An 18,497-nucleotide genomic window follows, 5' to 3' on the forward strand; every position below is an offset into this window, starting at 1 on the left:
TGAATTAAAACCGTCTCTTAAAAGAGCATAATCCCGAGAGCAAGTCATCTCGCCACAATGTCACATGAATTTTAATTACATCATTTTCATTTGACTCAGAAATAATTCATGTTTGAACATTTTCCCTTCAGTCATGATTTCTTTTTTCATAAGATTGTTTTGAATGACTGTTGCTTTACATATCAGATAGGACAATAACTCATCGACGAAACACACATTCGTGCTGACATTTCATATTTTCACTTACCACTGTACATTACACTAAAGGAAAAAAAAATCCCTGCAAAAACTGTGAAATTGAGTTGTTTTCATGCTCCAGCTCCTATAGTGAGTGATAAATATACGCGTGCAGGCTGAGAGGATTAGAGCTACTGCTTATCGCCAGCATGGGGGGGGGGGGGGTTCCAGTGCGCGGCCAAAGTTGTAAGGTGACCGGTAGCAGGACTGTAAAAACCAGATTGCCGCAACAAGCAGGGCGTCTGACAAAGAAGGGAGGGGACTTGTCTAGACTCTTGTCCGCATTAAGGGAGAAGCCTCAACCTAGTGCTGGTGTTGCAGAGACTGGAAAATACCATTAATGGAATAATAGTAAAGAGTGATGACACTATTCAAGGAAGTTACAGCCAAGAAACAGTCCAGCATATAACCCATGTAACAAATTACCACATGGATCGTGGACAGATTAGGAGATAAAGTGATTTTCTTCGCTTGGACTGATTTAAGTTAATTACTGTAATGGCTTCCTTTTCCTCAAACATTTTAGACTGAACTAATGAATCAGGTTTTACTAATAGACATTGATAGAATGAAGGAATGAGTCCATCAGAGGGAGAGCACATGTTGGATGTTTTTTTGAGCTAAAGTCAGAGAGGCCAAACTGAGATGGTTCGGACATGAACAGAGGCGGGATAGTGAATATTTTGTTAGAAGGATGTGGAGTTTGGAGCTGCCAGGCAGGAGGTAGGCCCAGGGTAGACTAAAGAGGAGATTTATGGATTTGGTGAAAGAGGACGTGAAGTTGGTTGATGTGAGAGAAGAGGATGTAGAAAATAAGGTTCGATGGAGGAAGACGATTCGCTGTGGAGAGCCCTGAAAAGAAGAAGAATGAAACAATATTCAGCGCACAATGAACCAGCTCATTGCACTCAATCGTACATTGGAATGGGATGACTTTTACAGGAAATGACAAGAATGGAAGACTTGTTCTTAACTACATTTATATTGTTTTGCACAAGCAACTATTTTTTGCATTGCCACATCGCGTCCCTCCCCAGAGTTACTATCGTTTGACAACCTCTGTTTTGAAGCCTGTGTGAACAAAGGGGGGCCAAGGGTGGAAGGGTTGGCGTGGGCGGGGGGTAGGGTACACCCGGGATTGAACATTTTATTCGGTGACTGTTAAGAGACGTGTTTCTGGGTATTTTTTTCATGGTGGGCTGTAGATGGAGCATAAAAAAACACTTTGCCATAATGGGAATCAAAGTGTCCATGAAACACAACTGCTACTAAATCTTCTGTTTCCTGCCCTGTGTCTAGACTTCAGCTTGGTCCATTAACTACAAACCTTTGGCTTTCCCAGCCCTCAAATGATGCACAATTCTATTCTCTCTTCTGTTTTCTTTAGTTCGGGCAGATTTTAATGGGATATAATTGCTGCCATGCAGACCACTATTAATATTATTATTATTATATTAAAGCCTTGGACTACTCATCATGAGTTTGGTGTATGTAGTATTCTATGAAAGATGGGCACAGGCTAAGTTCATTTTGTAATTCTTTTTTTCCATGAAGGTCCAGCATTCTGTTAGAAAAAAAAAAAAACATATTTTATTGCTACAAGGCAAGAGTCTGAATCATGTTTCAAAAAATATCACTTGAATCCTGCATTTTTTTACTTTGTCTATGCTAATGTATCAGTGAGAAAACAAAGAATTGTAGTGTATAAGCCTTCTTTTCAGAAGGCTTTTTTTAAAATGTATTTATTTATTTTATCAAGGGATTAATTTTATATTCAGCCATACTTCAGCCTTTTTCTGATTCCTTACGGCTCCCACTCCAACGCTCGTCATGACTTCATTTTAAAAAAGTTCCCCTTGGCTGGGAGAAACAAGATCTGTCTTAAAAGATTCCTCAAATTACCAAATTCTTTCCCAGGATATTTTAAAATCAGTCAACTGTGTGTACATCTGTGTGTCTTCAATCTACCTTTGCCATCTAATTCATACATTCTCCGCAGGGAACATTTAAAACTTATCCTGGGTGATTGATTCCCTTCCACTTTAGTTGCACCCATTTATCTAACAGCCGGAGCTCATACTCACTGCCATTTATTAACCAGCGGTCCCTCCACGGTGACGCTTGCGTGCACACACGCTCACTATGAATGTCCTAAAAATGCACTGCCATGTCAAAGAAAGATATTGCCCTTCATGAGAAGCTATTATAATTATGACGTTTAACAGATGTGTTTTTTTCTCCCCCGCGCCAATTAACAAAGATTTTATGAAATGTTTTTTTATGTAGTCTGACAGGTGTGATCCATCCCTTTCAGGCATTATTTTTTATAACTCCCCACCAAAGTACATAAAAACAAACCCTCAAAAACAATTTTTTTTTTTCTTCATTTTTTAGCTTCAGTCTAATTCAGGGGTGGGCAAACTACGGCCCGCGGGCCACATCTGGCCCGTTTGTCTTTTTAATCCAGCCCGCCAAAGATTGATACAGAATTCATACTTGATGTGCATGATTGAATGGAGCTACTTGAGAATTTTCCTGGGCTGAATGACACAGATTGGCTTTGTGATTTAGCCTTTTACTGACACATATGAATGAGCTGGACGTGAAGCTCCAAGGGAAAAACCGGTTTGTGCATGAAATGCAGGAGAACGTCAGAGCCATCAAAACCAAGCTGGTTTTATTTTCAAAGCAAATGTCAGACAATGTTCAGACAAATGTCAGATGAGTCTGATATGTACTGCTAACAAATGCGTTTTTTTTTTTTTTTTTTTAGTATGTATTGTATCCAGTGCTGACCCGGCCCATCTGTCAAATTTTAAAAGTCAATGTGGCCCCTGAGCCAAAAAGTTTGCCCACCCCTGATCTAATCCTTTGGTCAGCAGGTTCAGCTGCCCCATTGTTGCTGGCTGATGTTACAGAAGACGTAAAGCAGGAGAGAGTGGCAATCTGACAGATGGATGCTTGATCACCTCAAACAATTCTCCAGTCATCCACACAGCTTAAGGACCCTACTGAAGCTTTAAATCATTAACTTCAACAACATCCACATCCATGATAGCAACACTCGATATCCATCTTTCATTTGGTTCGCGAGAAGAACGCACAGCTGAAACGTTGTATGAAAGAAATAGCCATCGATGAAATCGTCACTGTTCGTGACAGATACCTCCAGATGGGTATCATATTGTTCAGAGAAGTGCGGATGACTTCAGGGTTCCTGTTTTAAGATCTTGATCTTTGACACTCAACCTCATGGTGGAGGTCAAGCTGGTGTCAAAGTCTCACCTCCTTGGCTTTATTGCTTTGCTGAGTTTAGGGAGGGGGCACTGACATGGCTGTCACAACGAGTCTAATCATTCATCATTGAAAGGCACGGCTCCCCGGAGACATCCGTATTGGAGGCTGAAAATTTCGTGCTCTGGGGATCGCGGCAGATGTATTCAAACATAACACGCAGTGCAAAGTTTACTGAAGTAGCAAAAAAAACAAAAAACATAGGCTTCAGAGTCATGAAACCACACACCGGACAAAGTTCACAACACTCACGTAAACCCAAGGCAAAGTACCCAGGATTTGAAAGGAAACCTGAGCTGAGTCACATCTGTGATTAAGAGCTGCACCCCTGGGCTAGTTTATAGAGGAAACCTGCTGTCTGTGCAGCGGAAGAGAGCAGTCTGATCTCCATTACCCTTGAAGGAAAACTCATATGGTGAGTGGGTGATATAGAAGGGGAAGAAGGTTAAAAATGGCTCACTGTCTCTTGTCACCGTTCAGCGAACTCAGTGTCTCCTACCGAGTTAGGAACAAGCTGACACTGGACCGCGCACATCCAGAATGTGGTCGATTTTATGGTGGGGAATAACACTGCACCAAGTCTAGCATGATTCAAACTAGTTTATTCTGCAATTAAAGTCTGATGTTTCATTCGAGAATTTTTGGGTTTCCCCGAACACTTGCAGCAGGATCAGGTGGGACTAATTATGAGTATAAGCTCCTTGAGTATTGCATTGTGTCTACTCTTTTGATGTAAAAATTGGTGTTTTTATAAGCTGAGCACTGGCCTGTGGCAAACTCGTAAACACAAGGTGGTCGCAGCATTAAGAGAGAAAAGCACCAAACACCAAACATATTGGGGTCCCTGTAGTCATCTTGGTTATGGAACAATTACGAAGTTTCAGTGCCGCTCCCTTCCCGCCCATCATTATGTTGTTAGGCTGTTGTTGACCAAATGAGTGATTATTATCGCAAGGTTGTCCTGTAAGATGTAGGTAATTCAAAAAGACCTCCCCTCCTGGTCTTGTTGAAGGTCACATCTCCCGTCTAACCAAAGCGAGGGAGGCCAGGAATTAATCTCATCATTCGTGAAACATATAATATTATCCCTAGGCTCGTCACAAATGGCTATTTTATAAGGTCCTTTTTTCCGAGGGTATCTACAAATCAACAGAATGAATTGGTTGCGAAGGTCAAAATCCAGTCTCTTACATCCCCTTTGGTTAGTTTCATTGATTTGTCTTTGCTTAGCAGTAAAAACATAAATTTCCATCACTCAGCAATGAAGAGAAGAAAAAAAAAGTCAAACATTGTAATATAAATACAGAAATACATCGTGTTAGTCACCATTTTGGGCCTAGATGAAGGCTGTTTAGTTGCCAAGGTAATGGATTTGTTAATAAGCGGGCTGGAGATGAATACGTGTCGGTGCTGCTGATGTTGCCTGGCAGCAAAAAAGAATAATACAGTTGCTGTGGAACTTGACATTGTTGTTTTTGATTTAGAGAATTAGGTAGGCATAAAAAACTGATGGTCAAAATGTATATATATAACAGGTTCTGCTCAGACTTGCATAAGAAATGCTTTCCTGTAATTCCCCAATGGATAATCACTCCATCCAGAAGCCTTTCTGTGAGTTCCTTTCAGGGCCCCTGAGGATGCTAACAAGATCTTGCCAAGAGGGTCCTTCTGAGAACGCTATTACAGTCAAAGACTTCAATTTGAACTCAGACAGAAGATTTGCTGTAACGCCGTAAATAGTGCAATGGTTTTTATCTAAGCCCCACTCTACAGAGAACCCTTATAGTGTCAAGGTTATTTTTTTTAATGTCGAACCTGCTCACTTGGTAAAGCCTCGGAGGCGTTGGAAGAAGATGAGCTGTAGGTGGCAGGGTCTGTGAAATTCTTATTTACTGATGCCGTGCTGGAGCTGCTGAAAAGAATTTGATGACAAAAGACCGACAGCGGTTGACGACAGTGGTTTTACTGTACCGCCATATACTATTTACATGCATGGGTCTGAGTGAACCAATATACTGCAGCATTGCAGGTTTGCTGACCTGAACAGGATGCAGAGTGCTAACCCGGGCTGGTCAATATCGTAAGAAAAGAGGCTGCCTGGTGCGCAGTTTTCAACCAACGCGTGTGCACGTTGTATGTTCACACCCGATACAACGCGTTGGAAAAGGCGCTGTGTTGGCTGAGGCCCTGCACAAGTAGGGATATTTTAGACCGTACTTAGCTGAGCACTGTCACACCACCCAGTGGTATTTTTATCCTATAATATATTTCATAACAATACACTCAGAGAGGCCTGGAGAGAATTCCTTTAAGGTCCAGGGGTTTAATCTATGACCTATATCACAAATAATCAGCTTATTATCTAGCAGTTAGCCGAGCGACCCTATTGTATTTTACAGAAGTAGGTTGTTCAGAGGCAAAATGCTCCCGGGTTTAACTTTGGTACTTTGGGAACTTATGTTTGGAAGCCTTATTTATAGCAGCAGAACATGCAGTTTTGGATTTATGTGACACATCTCAGTTTAACTGGATGACTAAAATCACCTGTGCGTCAGTGGAGGAACATTTTAAAGTTGTGTCAAATCAGTCCTGATGCTTTTAGATCGGCAGTAATTTAATAAACGCTCAACCTTTAAAATGACAGACGTTAACTAAATAATCAAATCTGTTTGAATTTAAATGTGAAATGTGCTGCGCCCGAACAATAAAGATACCAATGAAGATACCGACTGTAATATCTTCGACTAGCCGCGTGAACTGGCTACAGTTAAAATAAAATGAAGGTACATAATGGCTCCTGATGGCTTAAATATAATTATAGGAGGTAAATGAAATTTGTTTGTTCATGTAGGAGGATAAAAGTTTTCTGGGGTAAATGCCACAGTGCATTAGAGCCCGTTGAGACCCCATGAGACGAGGAAGCAGGCGATTTTGGCTGCTGTGTGTTAATGGAGGATTAAGGCACTGCGTAGTTGAAGAAAACCGACCTTTCCTTCCGTGACATTTTAATGGCTGAATTTTTGCAAACGTGCTAGACCTCGTCCTTCGTCTCTCCTTCAGTCCCCTTTCGGTCGCACTGCCACACCCTGACGTTTTATGTCCCTTTTCACCATAAATGCAAAAAACACTCGCGACTCACACACACACACACACACACACACACACACAGACACACGCATGCATGCATGCACGCCCACGCACTCACTCACTCACTTGCTTGTCCTCTGTTTCACACTGACTCTGTATTAAAATGCAGCCGCTGACTGCAGTGTCAGCAGAGGGAAGCGGGGAGAGTAATTCATACTCATGCTGTCACCGAGCGTGGAGGTGAGCGAGCGCACCTCTTCCCCGAGGAGACAGCTAGAATTCGGCCCAACAGAGGAGCTCCGGGGCATCAATTATCCAGCATCTCTGCCCACGCTAACAACAACCTCACAAACACTTTCATTATTTCTGCTGGCTCCTCTCACTATAATATTTGTACAGCTGGATTTGAGACAGAGATGAATGAGAGATCTCTCTGTGTGTATCTTCCCCTAAAGAGCACACCTCCGCAGTTAAAGGTGTGAATCAAAAATATTATTTGCTCATATTTCACCGAGGGTATGATGCATCCTCGCTCTCGACGAGATACGATTCCCACTAAGGGATGTCAGTTTCAGACAAGCCTTCTATGTGTTTGCACTCGCAAGAGATTCAGGTGTATTTTCTACACGTTGCCTGTCGACTCCTGTGCTCCCATAAATAGGCCTTCAAACCTGAAACTCAACGTCTGTCTCTCTCGCGTGTGCCCACACTCGCGCACACAATCGCCAACGCTGACTATAACCGCTACATGCCAGGCGCTAACCGTATCCAGGGGCCGGGGAATACACACTGCTCAAAAAAATAAAGGGAACACTTAAAAAACACATCCTAGATCTAAATGAATGAAATATTCTTATGAAATACTTTGCTCTTTATACAGTTGAATGTGCTGACAACAAAATCACACAAAAATGATCAATGGAAATCAACTGTATCAACCCATGGAGGTCTGGATTAGGAATCACACTCAAAATTAAAGTGTAAAAACAAACTCCAGGATGATCCAACTTTGATGTAATGTCCTTAAAACAAGTCAAAAAGAATCTGTGTTGCTTCCTGAGTGGACACTATGATTTCACAGAAGTGTGATTGACTTGGAGTTACATTGTGTTGTTCAAGTGTTCCCTTTATTTTTTTGAGCAGTATACTTTCCTGCAACGGCACAGGGAAAATATCCCTGTCCTGACAACTGGTCAAACACTGAAAGGTAACCAAAACATGTCAGCCCCGATATACCCGCGAGCGCATGGACAGAAATACAACCTTCACGTCACAGGATGCACAAGTGCACAGACACGATGACAAAAATACACGGCTATTTACAAACATGTGAATCAACAGACAAACGCAAACTATCCGGACCACTATTTTCGATACCTGCATAAGGGGCGGGGGGAACGTTGGCAGGGGGGGGGGAAGGGGTTCGCAGTGCATTCATATTGGCAGACTCATACAGAACAGAAGCTCAGACTAACAAGTATTCATGCCTGCCAGGAGACTGGGAGAGATCTAAATCGGAATTTATGTACGCCGGCCCCGAAAATGGCTCAGAGCTTCGTCGCTCGTCCCTGTGCCACTCTGGGGATAATTCTGTCACGGGTATTCTAGGAATCTGTCTCAGGATAAGATAATCCAGGGACAGCTGCTCTCTAATTTTAAGTGGAGGGCCTAAAGATACAGGTGTCACTGAATAAGAAGAAGAAGAAGAAGAAGAAGAAGAGTGGGGAGCTGGTGCATGATGAAGTCAGAAACAAGAAGCACGTTGCGTGTGTGACGTCTTTTTCGACGGATTCTCCGATTTACTGTTCTCAAGGGCCGCCGAGGAGGTCGAGACCTGAGCGCGGGGCGGCGAGTGAACCCACGGAAAAACCCGTGACTCGGTCAGACGATTTCACTTTCTGTTTCCATGGTAACAGCACTTGCAGACTGATTAAACGGCGGCGTGAGTTTGCAGAAGCATCTCATCCGTGGCCGGAGGGAGACCGATGGCGGTTATAAAATAATCTGCGAGGTCATAAAACGAGAAGGGACGCTTTCTTTGTCGATAAACAAACTCGCAATTTGCATTTTTTTTTTTTTAGTCGGCCTCTAATGAATTATTATCTGGCGATGACAGGTGCTTTCGGTTTGAGCCGCTCCCGCTGCTGCTGCTACATCAGATGTCGATCACACTGTTGCGTAAGATGCATTCTGTTCATTACCGCGCATCGGCCTATCGATGCTCTGAAATGAGCTGGGAATCTGTATCGACATGTGCGTTCTAAATTCCCTGCAGAGGTCATATGAACAGCGGTAATGCACACCTCCAGACGGCGCTATGCAGGGCGCGCGATCTGTAAACAGCCAGTACGGCAAAAGGTCCGTTAACAAGAATTGGCTGGATAGAGGGTTAAGAGGTTTCTCAAAGTGGAGTCGTGACCCCTCCATGTCTGAGTCACATATGGAGAGATCATTTCCAGGTGATAAAATGTATTTGCAAGTGTATTTGCAGTCCCTATGTCCTCTATTGTAAGTCGCTTTGGATAAAAGCGTCTGCCAAATGCTATGTAATGTAATGTAATGTAATGATAAGGGAAGTCAAACGAAGAAATAATTTAAAATGTATCCTCTAAGTAATGGCAGTTACAATCTATAAATACAGTAAATATGGTTGGAAATTTCTTTGAGAGAGCTTTTCTCCTAAAGTGTAGAGGCTGCAAGTCTCTTTTTACATTTATTTCAGGGGGGTGGACAGACAGGGATCCCCTGGTGTGAATGATCTTGGCCTGGCTACCAGTGGAAAAAGATATCACAACAATAGCACTTTCAACTTGCAAAATACATATTTTATCGCCTGTTTATATATTGTATAGTTATTTTATTGCCTATCTGTATATTTTATATATATTGTCTATTTTATACAGTTTTATATTTGTATTGTCCAGGACTACAGATGGAAATTGGCTATGAGCTATAATCTGGTACAAACATCTCTGCCTCTGTGCTTAATGTATTTGTACACTGTCCTAATAAATTTCTAAACAAACAAACAAACAAACAATTCAGCACCTGAAAGCGACATTAAGCCAAGATAAAATGCATCGCAGTTGAAAAAAAATCCACGCAATGATTAGTCCCTTGCAAAGTTAACAATATTAAAACACTCTTGCTGCTGTCTTAGGGAGCTTTTGATAATCTTGTAATCATCTTGGTGTAATTATCATTACGAGATTGCATTATTGTGTTCAGTTACTGGCACTTCATTTGTCTCTCTTGGCCACAATGGAACTGAGTCATAGCCATATCTGCAAAGCCTGTTCTTTCTACTGAAATTCACTGCGATCCACCGGAATCGCTCTTAGTGCCGAGGCTGGCTTCTCTTTTTCTGGGTTTAAGCGGTCACTATTGACTGCATTGATAAGATCAATAACCGGAGTCAAGTATCAAGCATGTCCCAAGTCTAAAACGATGAGGTTAAAGTCCAAAGACATTCCTTCTAGCAAACATTTTGGCCAAAAACATGGATCCTGAAAGCATCTCATGTCATTGCCTGGACCGAAGACGGTGCCCGGATTCCCGATCCATTGTTCCGAAATCGATAGGGATGTAAGGATAGGCCACATACCAGGAACTCATTTTCCTATAGAGATTAATAAAAGCACTCACAACTTAATAAAATAGGGTAGCAGATAATCAATTCACTACAAATAAGCCAATCCCTTTGACAGAGGAATGTTCTGTCAGTATTGGCTTATTGATTTTTTTTGAGGCTCAAATCCAAGTGAACTCCTGAGTCATCATTGTTGTAGTCAAAGTCGAGGAGCAGGTCTTTTTTATTATTACCCATATCAGTCCTGCTTGAAGCCATCAGATGAGTAACCGTTGTCCGACCGCAGTCCAAACCGCGTGGCTCCAGTCCCTCGCCCTTGACACATACAAGCTTACGTCACACATATTTCCATGCCAGATGAATTACGGTTCAAGTAAACGGCAAAAGCCGTCGCGGGTAGAATTCTGGGATGAAAGCTCGTTTCCGGATCTCATTTTAAAAAAAAATGCTGCAAAAACAGCGAGCGTTTGACCCCTGGTATAGCAGTAGACTAATTCAGCCCTCATTTCAAGGCCGGTGTAAATTCTTTGGAGACAGTCTGCGACGGTTCAGACATAATCATGACTTCCATTTGGGCTGATTCCATTAATTACTTATCCTTCCTCAAGTGAACTCATTGAGGTCGCTAAATATTTCCGCAGCAGTCAGCAACCCCTGGCTTTAGCTCGCAATTACAATGTCAGAGCAGGTGTCGTGTTCCTATAGGCGGCAGACAGACTATTGTAGCGGTGTGATGGATGTTTGCTCTGCCAACCCCTGCAGAGCAGGCTGAGTCACTCTATGCATTCCCGGCATTCAGCGGGATACTGCACCAGCTTTACTTATCTAATTATTTCTGGGGTCTTAGTCCAAAAATACCGAGCGGCGATGTTGCTTAATCCTCTAGTTTATCGGCCAGATGCGGTAGTATGTCATTTGGCCTTTCGATCGACGGCTCATCCTGTCCGACGGGTGACGCGAGCGGAGTTTTAATTTGAGGAAATGTCGTGCGAATCTACCGAAACCCCGGCAATTAAAGATGCCGTTTTCCCATCGTCTGCTGAAAAGGAAAAGCATAATAAATACAACTTTGAACCTGAGAGCTCCCAGTCTGCTTCATTAATCATTGGCAGGGCTGCTGCTGCTGGCAGTACATCTTTCTATTCCCTTCTCAACCCCTTCAGGGATAAACTTTATCACTTACTTTCAGCTTTTTTTGAAGTCCTCCAAGGACCGGGATCCCTTGGAATTAGGGGGGATTGAAATGAGAATGGAAATTTTTACAGGTGGCTATATTTTCACCTTGACCCTCTCTCTGTTATAGAGAAAAAAAAAACTTTGGGTGTGGAAAAAAAGGGAAAATATTCTTGAAGTTTTCAATTGGGACTTAGAATTTGTAATTCTGAATTCCTATGGAGCCTTCATGGTTGAGAGGCGATTGCAGCTGACTGAACCACTTGTGTTATTATTACAGCAGGATCTTTTAACAACACGACGCTTCCTGCAGCAACAGCCGTCACTCACGCACATTATTAGTCGACCAGCCACCAAACCCATGACCTGGACGGAAACGCTCGCCTGAGTCATGAAATGTAATTACATTTGTCACATTTGGACTTCTCACCTTAAGTTAACAGTTTGTGACATTTACAACGCAATCATTTGGTCCGGTAGCAAAGATACACAGACTTGATACAATTGACCGCAATGAGCTGGTTCATTGTGTGATGTATATTGTTTTGTTCTTCTTTTCCTTTAAGCTGTTCTTTTCAAGAGTCGCCACAGTGAAATACTCCCCTCCATCTAACCCAGGGGTGTCAAACTCATTTTTGGGGGCCACATACAGCCTAATTTGATGTCAAGGGGGCCGGACCAGTAAAATCATTACCTCGAATTAACACAAAGTCCAAATTTTTCCTTTTTTTTAGTGTAAAGGAGGTAAACAGGTAAATCATAAAAATCAGAAAAATCTTCATATGTAGTTAACTGTTCCTCTAAAAAAATACGTGATGAATTAATAGTAAAAATGAATATTGAAAACCAATTGATGAAATTACACCCTAAAAATATTGTTTAGTTAAAAGAGAAATTTTTCACTGTAGGAAAATTTGCCACTAGAATTTATTAGGAAATTGATTAGTAGCATGTATAAGAGGAGGTATAGTGATTACTATTCTGGTTTTTAAATCAATCTTTTTAATTTTACCCATTTTTTTTTTTGGGGTGCTATTGTATTTGTGATTTTTATAGAAATAAGAAAAAAAAACGATCGTTTTAACAGTGTCACTGACTGGATGTTTTTTCATAAAAAAAAAGATTTTGTCTTCAAATTTTGAAGCAAAAAACACACTGCAAAGTTATTTTTTGATTTTTTTCCTTGCAAGTTTTTTTTTAGATCCACTGTATAAAACCCCCAGATGCATGTGAGATAAAACATGCGGCCGCACTAACACAAAGATTTGATTTCACGCAGGGGGCCCTCGGAACGATATTTATAATAACAATATTTTATAATTGGTTGTCTGTATGGACAGAACTTTCACAAAACATTTGAAGGTCACAGTATCCCTGCAGTTACTGTCAAAAGAGTCCACTCTTAGAGACAGGATGAATTTCATTTCCAACATTCTCAAAAAGCGGTGATGACATCTCCATGTTGTTTGCTGACCTCACAGTGTGCAGGAAATCAGTTACGCCCAGAGGAATAAGCAGAGTGGGAATCCTGGAGGTGGAAAGCGTGATGATCTTGGAAGCACATTGTAGACCAATAAATGGAGGTCTGAATCACCATCTAGGTTACCTGCGGGGGGAACGGACGTCCATAAAACATGGGGTGGTAAATATAAAAAACAGGACTTGTGGTTTATTTAATCCCACCCCAAAGAAACAGATGAGTGTAGCGTGAGAGCAAACTCGGGGGGGTTCGCGGCAACAAAAACCTGACCTGGATCTGGAATCGCCATGGGTACGGAAGAATCCGCCGCACAGCTAAGGACGTGTTTCTCATCACTAAAACAGAGGCGACCAAAATGTGTGTTACGAATACTTTCACCCTCTTTAACCAGCGCTCACACATCAGGGCTGCGACTTCACTTGACCTCTGAGTCTAGTGGGGGAATCCGACGGCCAAGATGACTTCTTGAACTTTTGGTTGTATTTCTCAAATACCCGTAGTTATGATTCCAGTTGACCTGCTTCCCTTCCTTGGATCGCTTTTGGTAGATTTTGGAAATTTTTATCTGAACCTGTTTAAAGTCTGCCCCTTTTCCTGCTTCCAACAGATTACAGCTGATTCTCATGAGTTTGTGACCCGCTGTCACACTTTCACTAAATAATGGAAAGGGTTGTGAGTGCTCACTTAAACCAAAATTTCTTTCTGTAATGCTTTTTAATTTTTTAAGCTCTAAAATCAAAATGTATCCTGCCAGTTTAAATGCAGCCTTTCACAGCTCACGTGCACACCGGATGGATTTTTTAATCGATAAAGTAACTGGAGGTTCACAAGGAAACAATGTTGGGATTTCCTGCCAATAAACTGAATCCAACTTTTGTTTTTTTATTAATAATAGAATGCACATTTAATAGGTCTTTCAAGCTATACTTCTATTATGGATCCAAATATTCAAATAAACTGGCAATTACTCCAAAGCTGGTTCCAGTTGTTTATAAACATGCATAGACATCGTGGTAGGAGACATTTTCTTTGGGGCAAATTATCATCATCAACTTTAGCTACCAGCTGGGACACACAGGACATAGATTCTATAAATTATAAACCTCAAATAGTGCAAGATGATGAAAAATGTTTTAACGGCTACTTCTGATGCATTGAGCAAAACGTCCATTTGATTTCGTTTCATGAGCTGCAGAGGCGGCAATTGTGTATCTTTTGACTGCACGAATTGAAACGCCCGTGTTGAGGAATCACGCTGTGAAGACGCAAACATTTTATGCGGAATTATACATCGGAAAAGAATTAAAACAAACGAATAAACAAAAAAAAAAAACAACAACCCGGAAGCTTCTGATGCACAAATTGGGTTATATCTCCCCTGCGAGGGACCCTCAGAAGCTGTGAGTGGAAGGAACCGAGAGCTAATCTCATCTATTAGTCATGAGGCTCAGGGTGGGCCGGTCTGTATCTGCAGAGCTTTGTGTTGCGCTGGGAGTGATCGTGCAACGCTGCATCACTCGGTGTGCCTCTCCCTCCTCGTCTCCGGATTCCTTGTGGCTTTGCTTAATAATGTTGAGTCACAAGGTGGGAGGGAGAACCGCCTCTCTCGCTCCCGCACTTTCACTCTCCACTAGTTTTTACTTTGAAGATAAAAGGTGAGGCTGATCGCTTTCATTTGAGCTGGAATGTTATCCTCATCCTCTCACGCCGAAGGCCCCGGAGTGCCTCGGCGGCTTGGTCAGACAGTCGTAATCGAAAATAAGGCGTTTCTTTCAATTACATGGATGAAGCTTGACATTAAAAATATTTTAAAAATACCCCACTTTCACAGAACTGTGTTCCCTGACATCAGACCCTCCCAGTTTCCCATTACTTATTTGAGAGATGAGATGAGAACAACTGTATTTATCCCGAAGGAAATTGTTGTGCCACAGTTTCAAGCAAAAACATAACAGTAATAGATAATAGTAGGAAGGAGGGAGAGTAAGAAATACAATAAAATATAAATTGTCAAGGTTGCATTGCACTTGTCTCGCCGTTTCGCACAACTGCAACTCTTCAATCCAGATTGAGAGGACTTGAGACGACTTCACAGACTTGTAACTGTTTTATATGATTTGCATGGCATTTTTAATTTCATTTTAAATGTGATTGTATTCTTTTGCAGCCTCTTGGCCAGGACTCCCTTAAAAAAGAGGTTTTTAATCTCAAAGGGACTTTCCTGGTTAAATAAAGGAGTTAAAAAAAAAATATCTAATTTTAAATTGCTGATTTTCACTATACCACAGGTTTTTGAGGCATTCTTATCCATCCATCCATCTTCTGATGCTTATCCTGCACTCAGGGTTGCAGGGGACGCTGGAGGCAGAGAGGTACACCCTGGACTTATTGCCACATGTAAAGACAGACAACCATTAACTCTTATTCGCAATTTTCCCAACAAACCTGCTGCATATTTCAGACTGTGACCGGAAACGGGAGAATCCAGACAAAACCCACGCGGACATGTGGAGAACGAGCAAACTCCACGCCGTCAGAATCGAACTGGGGGTCTTTGTGCTTTGAGGCCGATGCCACCGTACCTTCAATTATTTTTATGGTAAAATAAAAGTTTTCTAGGGTGAGCACGGCGTCCTCTATCCTGGGCTCTGATTCGCTCGGCAACCTTACCATTGATCTCTGCGTCTCCTGCGTGTAGCGTGCATTCAGCATCTTGACGCGCAATCGCTCCTGGTAGTGTTACTCTGTGGTTTTGTGTTGGTGTGAATTATCTGTGAGAGTTTTTAAATTATTTCAACCACTACTATGATGCCCAAATGTTCTGTGCCTTCTGAGGTATATGGCAGCAGAGAAAAAACCTGACCATCGTAGAAAATGTGCCATCAATGAATCCACAGTCCGGCATAGAAAGAAGGATGAAAAGAAAATCAAGGCAGCAGCAGCAGTGTCTTGTATCAAGACCGCACAGAGGGCGGTAACATAGCACAATAAGACCATCTTAAATGGTGAGTACCCATTAGAATTTAGTATTTTGTCAAAATGATGTATGGTTAATAGTGTTAAAAGAGTATAGCAAATGTCTATAAGAGAATGGGAATGGTTAATAAGGCAGGATCATAAAGCTTGAAATATTCATAAAAATAATAAAATAAAAATATCTCCACGTTGCGGATTTTCGTTTATTGTGACTGGTTCTTCCCCCGCTATAAACGCGGGACTACTGTACGCAAACAAAAGAAGTTAAACTGAGTTATTCACCGCCTATTTAGGTCTCCATAGTCATGCAAGTAGTCGTTTTTAATCTAGTTTTCTTGTATTTCGATCAGAGCCACCTAAATGTTTTTGAATCCATATACCACTTGTTGTGGCGTATGATAGCAAGGCCTGATAAAAATCCCTGACGAAAACAAGATTGAAAAAAATCGACACAAATGGCGATGAGGTGGAAAACGTGAGTGTTTGAAGAATACAGACATGAAAGGGATGTCAACCGCTGCTCTTGCTGAGAGGAAACAAATCTTTTTCACGTTGTTTTGATTTGTCCGTCGCGGATTTTTACATTAAACCCGTGCAGATTTTGTAGAGCAAACAGAATTGACCGCTGGACACGAAAAGCTACCGCCGTCCACCGATTGATCTCCTATTTTGTCGTGCGTCGTATCCCTGCTTCCTGCAATCGGCGGGCTAGACGACAACAAATAATCCATAAAATAATCCACTAAGCACTGATCATAACAGCAAAGATTGCTTATTTTAAACGGTTCATTTATTATTCTATACTGCTTATCCTGCACTCGGATATGGATGCAGAGAGAACATGCACACGTGGAAAGGCCCCTGTGGGAATCAAACTAGGGTCTTTCAGGCTGTGGCAGAAGTGCTAGCAATCTAATCATAGAGCCTAACGTAAGGTTTTATTGGGTAAACAAGATCTCGTCTTTTTTTTTACCCCAATTTTTTTCCCCTCGTGTCCACTAAGGAGCTCCATATGAGATATTCTGATTGAATTTTAAAAAAGTGTCAAATGCTAAATTAAAAAGGTCCAATAATATCTGGTGCATTCATGTGCAGAACAGAGCCACGGCATTGCACTTTTCGGAGGGTTTAAGTAACTGAGTCTCGCTTTGAATATAGAAAAGTAATACCACTATCCACACAAGAGTTTTAACATTTTACCAATGTGACGTTTTAGTATATTACTGCATTCAGCTTTTTAGATTCTGACTATCACAAAATGTTATGTTTGAATTAAAAAAGTTACGAAGGCTAAATTAAAGTCTTCCCTTCTGTCATGCGAGGAATTGTTCCATATAATGAAATGTTATTACCCATTCTTTCAACTATGTTCAAAGCTACAATTTGATTTTCTAATTTCCTCTCGTATAATGAGACACCGCTACTCGTTCTATGCGCACGACTGCAGGCTAAAGCTCTTAATCTGGAGCAGTAATATCAAAAAATTGAAATAAGAGGGATGATGCGAGGTGGGCTGTAACTGAATAAAAGCAACCATAAACCTCACACAAAAATAAACATATTGTTGTCATACCCGGTGCATGTTATGAAACGACACGTTGAGAGCGGCGCATCATCCAGATTCACCCTCCTACTTAAAAACAGCTGGCCTCAGCGTGTGAACGCCGCACAGAAAAAGCGGCTGCAGCCTGCAGGCATGCACACACGCATGCAGAGTTTGCAGGGGTTGCATAACATGATGCGACGCTTGCTGGTGGCGGTTATCGGATGTAGCGCTTGTGATCCCTGTGACATCAGGGGATGCACGTGTTCGCCGGGGAAGACGCTCACATGCCGTTATGGGCTCATTTAGCTCAAATCATGTATAAAAACAATCGCATTACACTTTGCATGTATGAACCTGAATCGAAGGGAGGGGGTTTACCTCAAGTTGTTGCGGTGACAAATCGATGTAATCATTTGGAGCAGGTAACAGCTGGTGTCCTTCCCTGAGCAGAATCTGCAGGGTTTTGACACCATCTGTGAACGATAGCATGGGGATAGTTAGCAGATGATCATCTGGCTCGGTAAACACCTGGCAGAATGACGCTCAATGTTTTGGGGAACAATGTTGAGTCTGTACTTTTCTGACTTTTTCAATTTTTTTTTTTAATTACCGGAACGCTGAGGACCACAAAGTCGATGCTTAACACGAGCAGCGAGCTCCACAAGTTGACATTTATCAAACGCAAATATGCTAAAGTATATGGGATCAATTAGGGTTCTCAGTCACTTGGGTCATGGTCAGTCGTTATATCTTATTTTGGTATCTGGGAGTAGTTGTACATCATGAATAAAAAAAAATAAAATAAAGTCACAACGACCAAGGAGCGCAAATGGGCTTATCCCAATTAAAGTCTGTCGAGTCAGCAGGGAGGCACCCAACAAGAGTGTATTCGATTGAATAATTCGTTATACTGCATATTTTACTTGTCATGACCAGAATGTGGACCCAGGATGAGAATGAAAGCAGGAGTGAGGATTGCAACTTCAAAATGCGATCAAATGTTTTTCCCCCCAGGACGCTGTATCTGATGCTCACCGGCCATTCAATACTGCAAGGCCAGCTTTCACCGCTGCGTGGCGGGAGTTCAAAATGATAAATCAAACAAGAAATAAACA

This window comes from Fistularia commersonii, chromosome 34 (assembly GCF_037954325.1).
Source record: "Fistularia commersonii isolate RoL2024-O1a breed Wild chromosome 34, RoL_Fcom_v1.0, whole genome shotgun sequence".
Classification (NCBI taxonomy): domain Eukaryota; kingdom Metazoa; phylum Chordata; class Actinopteri; order Syngnathiformes; family Fistulariidae; genus Fistularia; species Fistularia commersonii.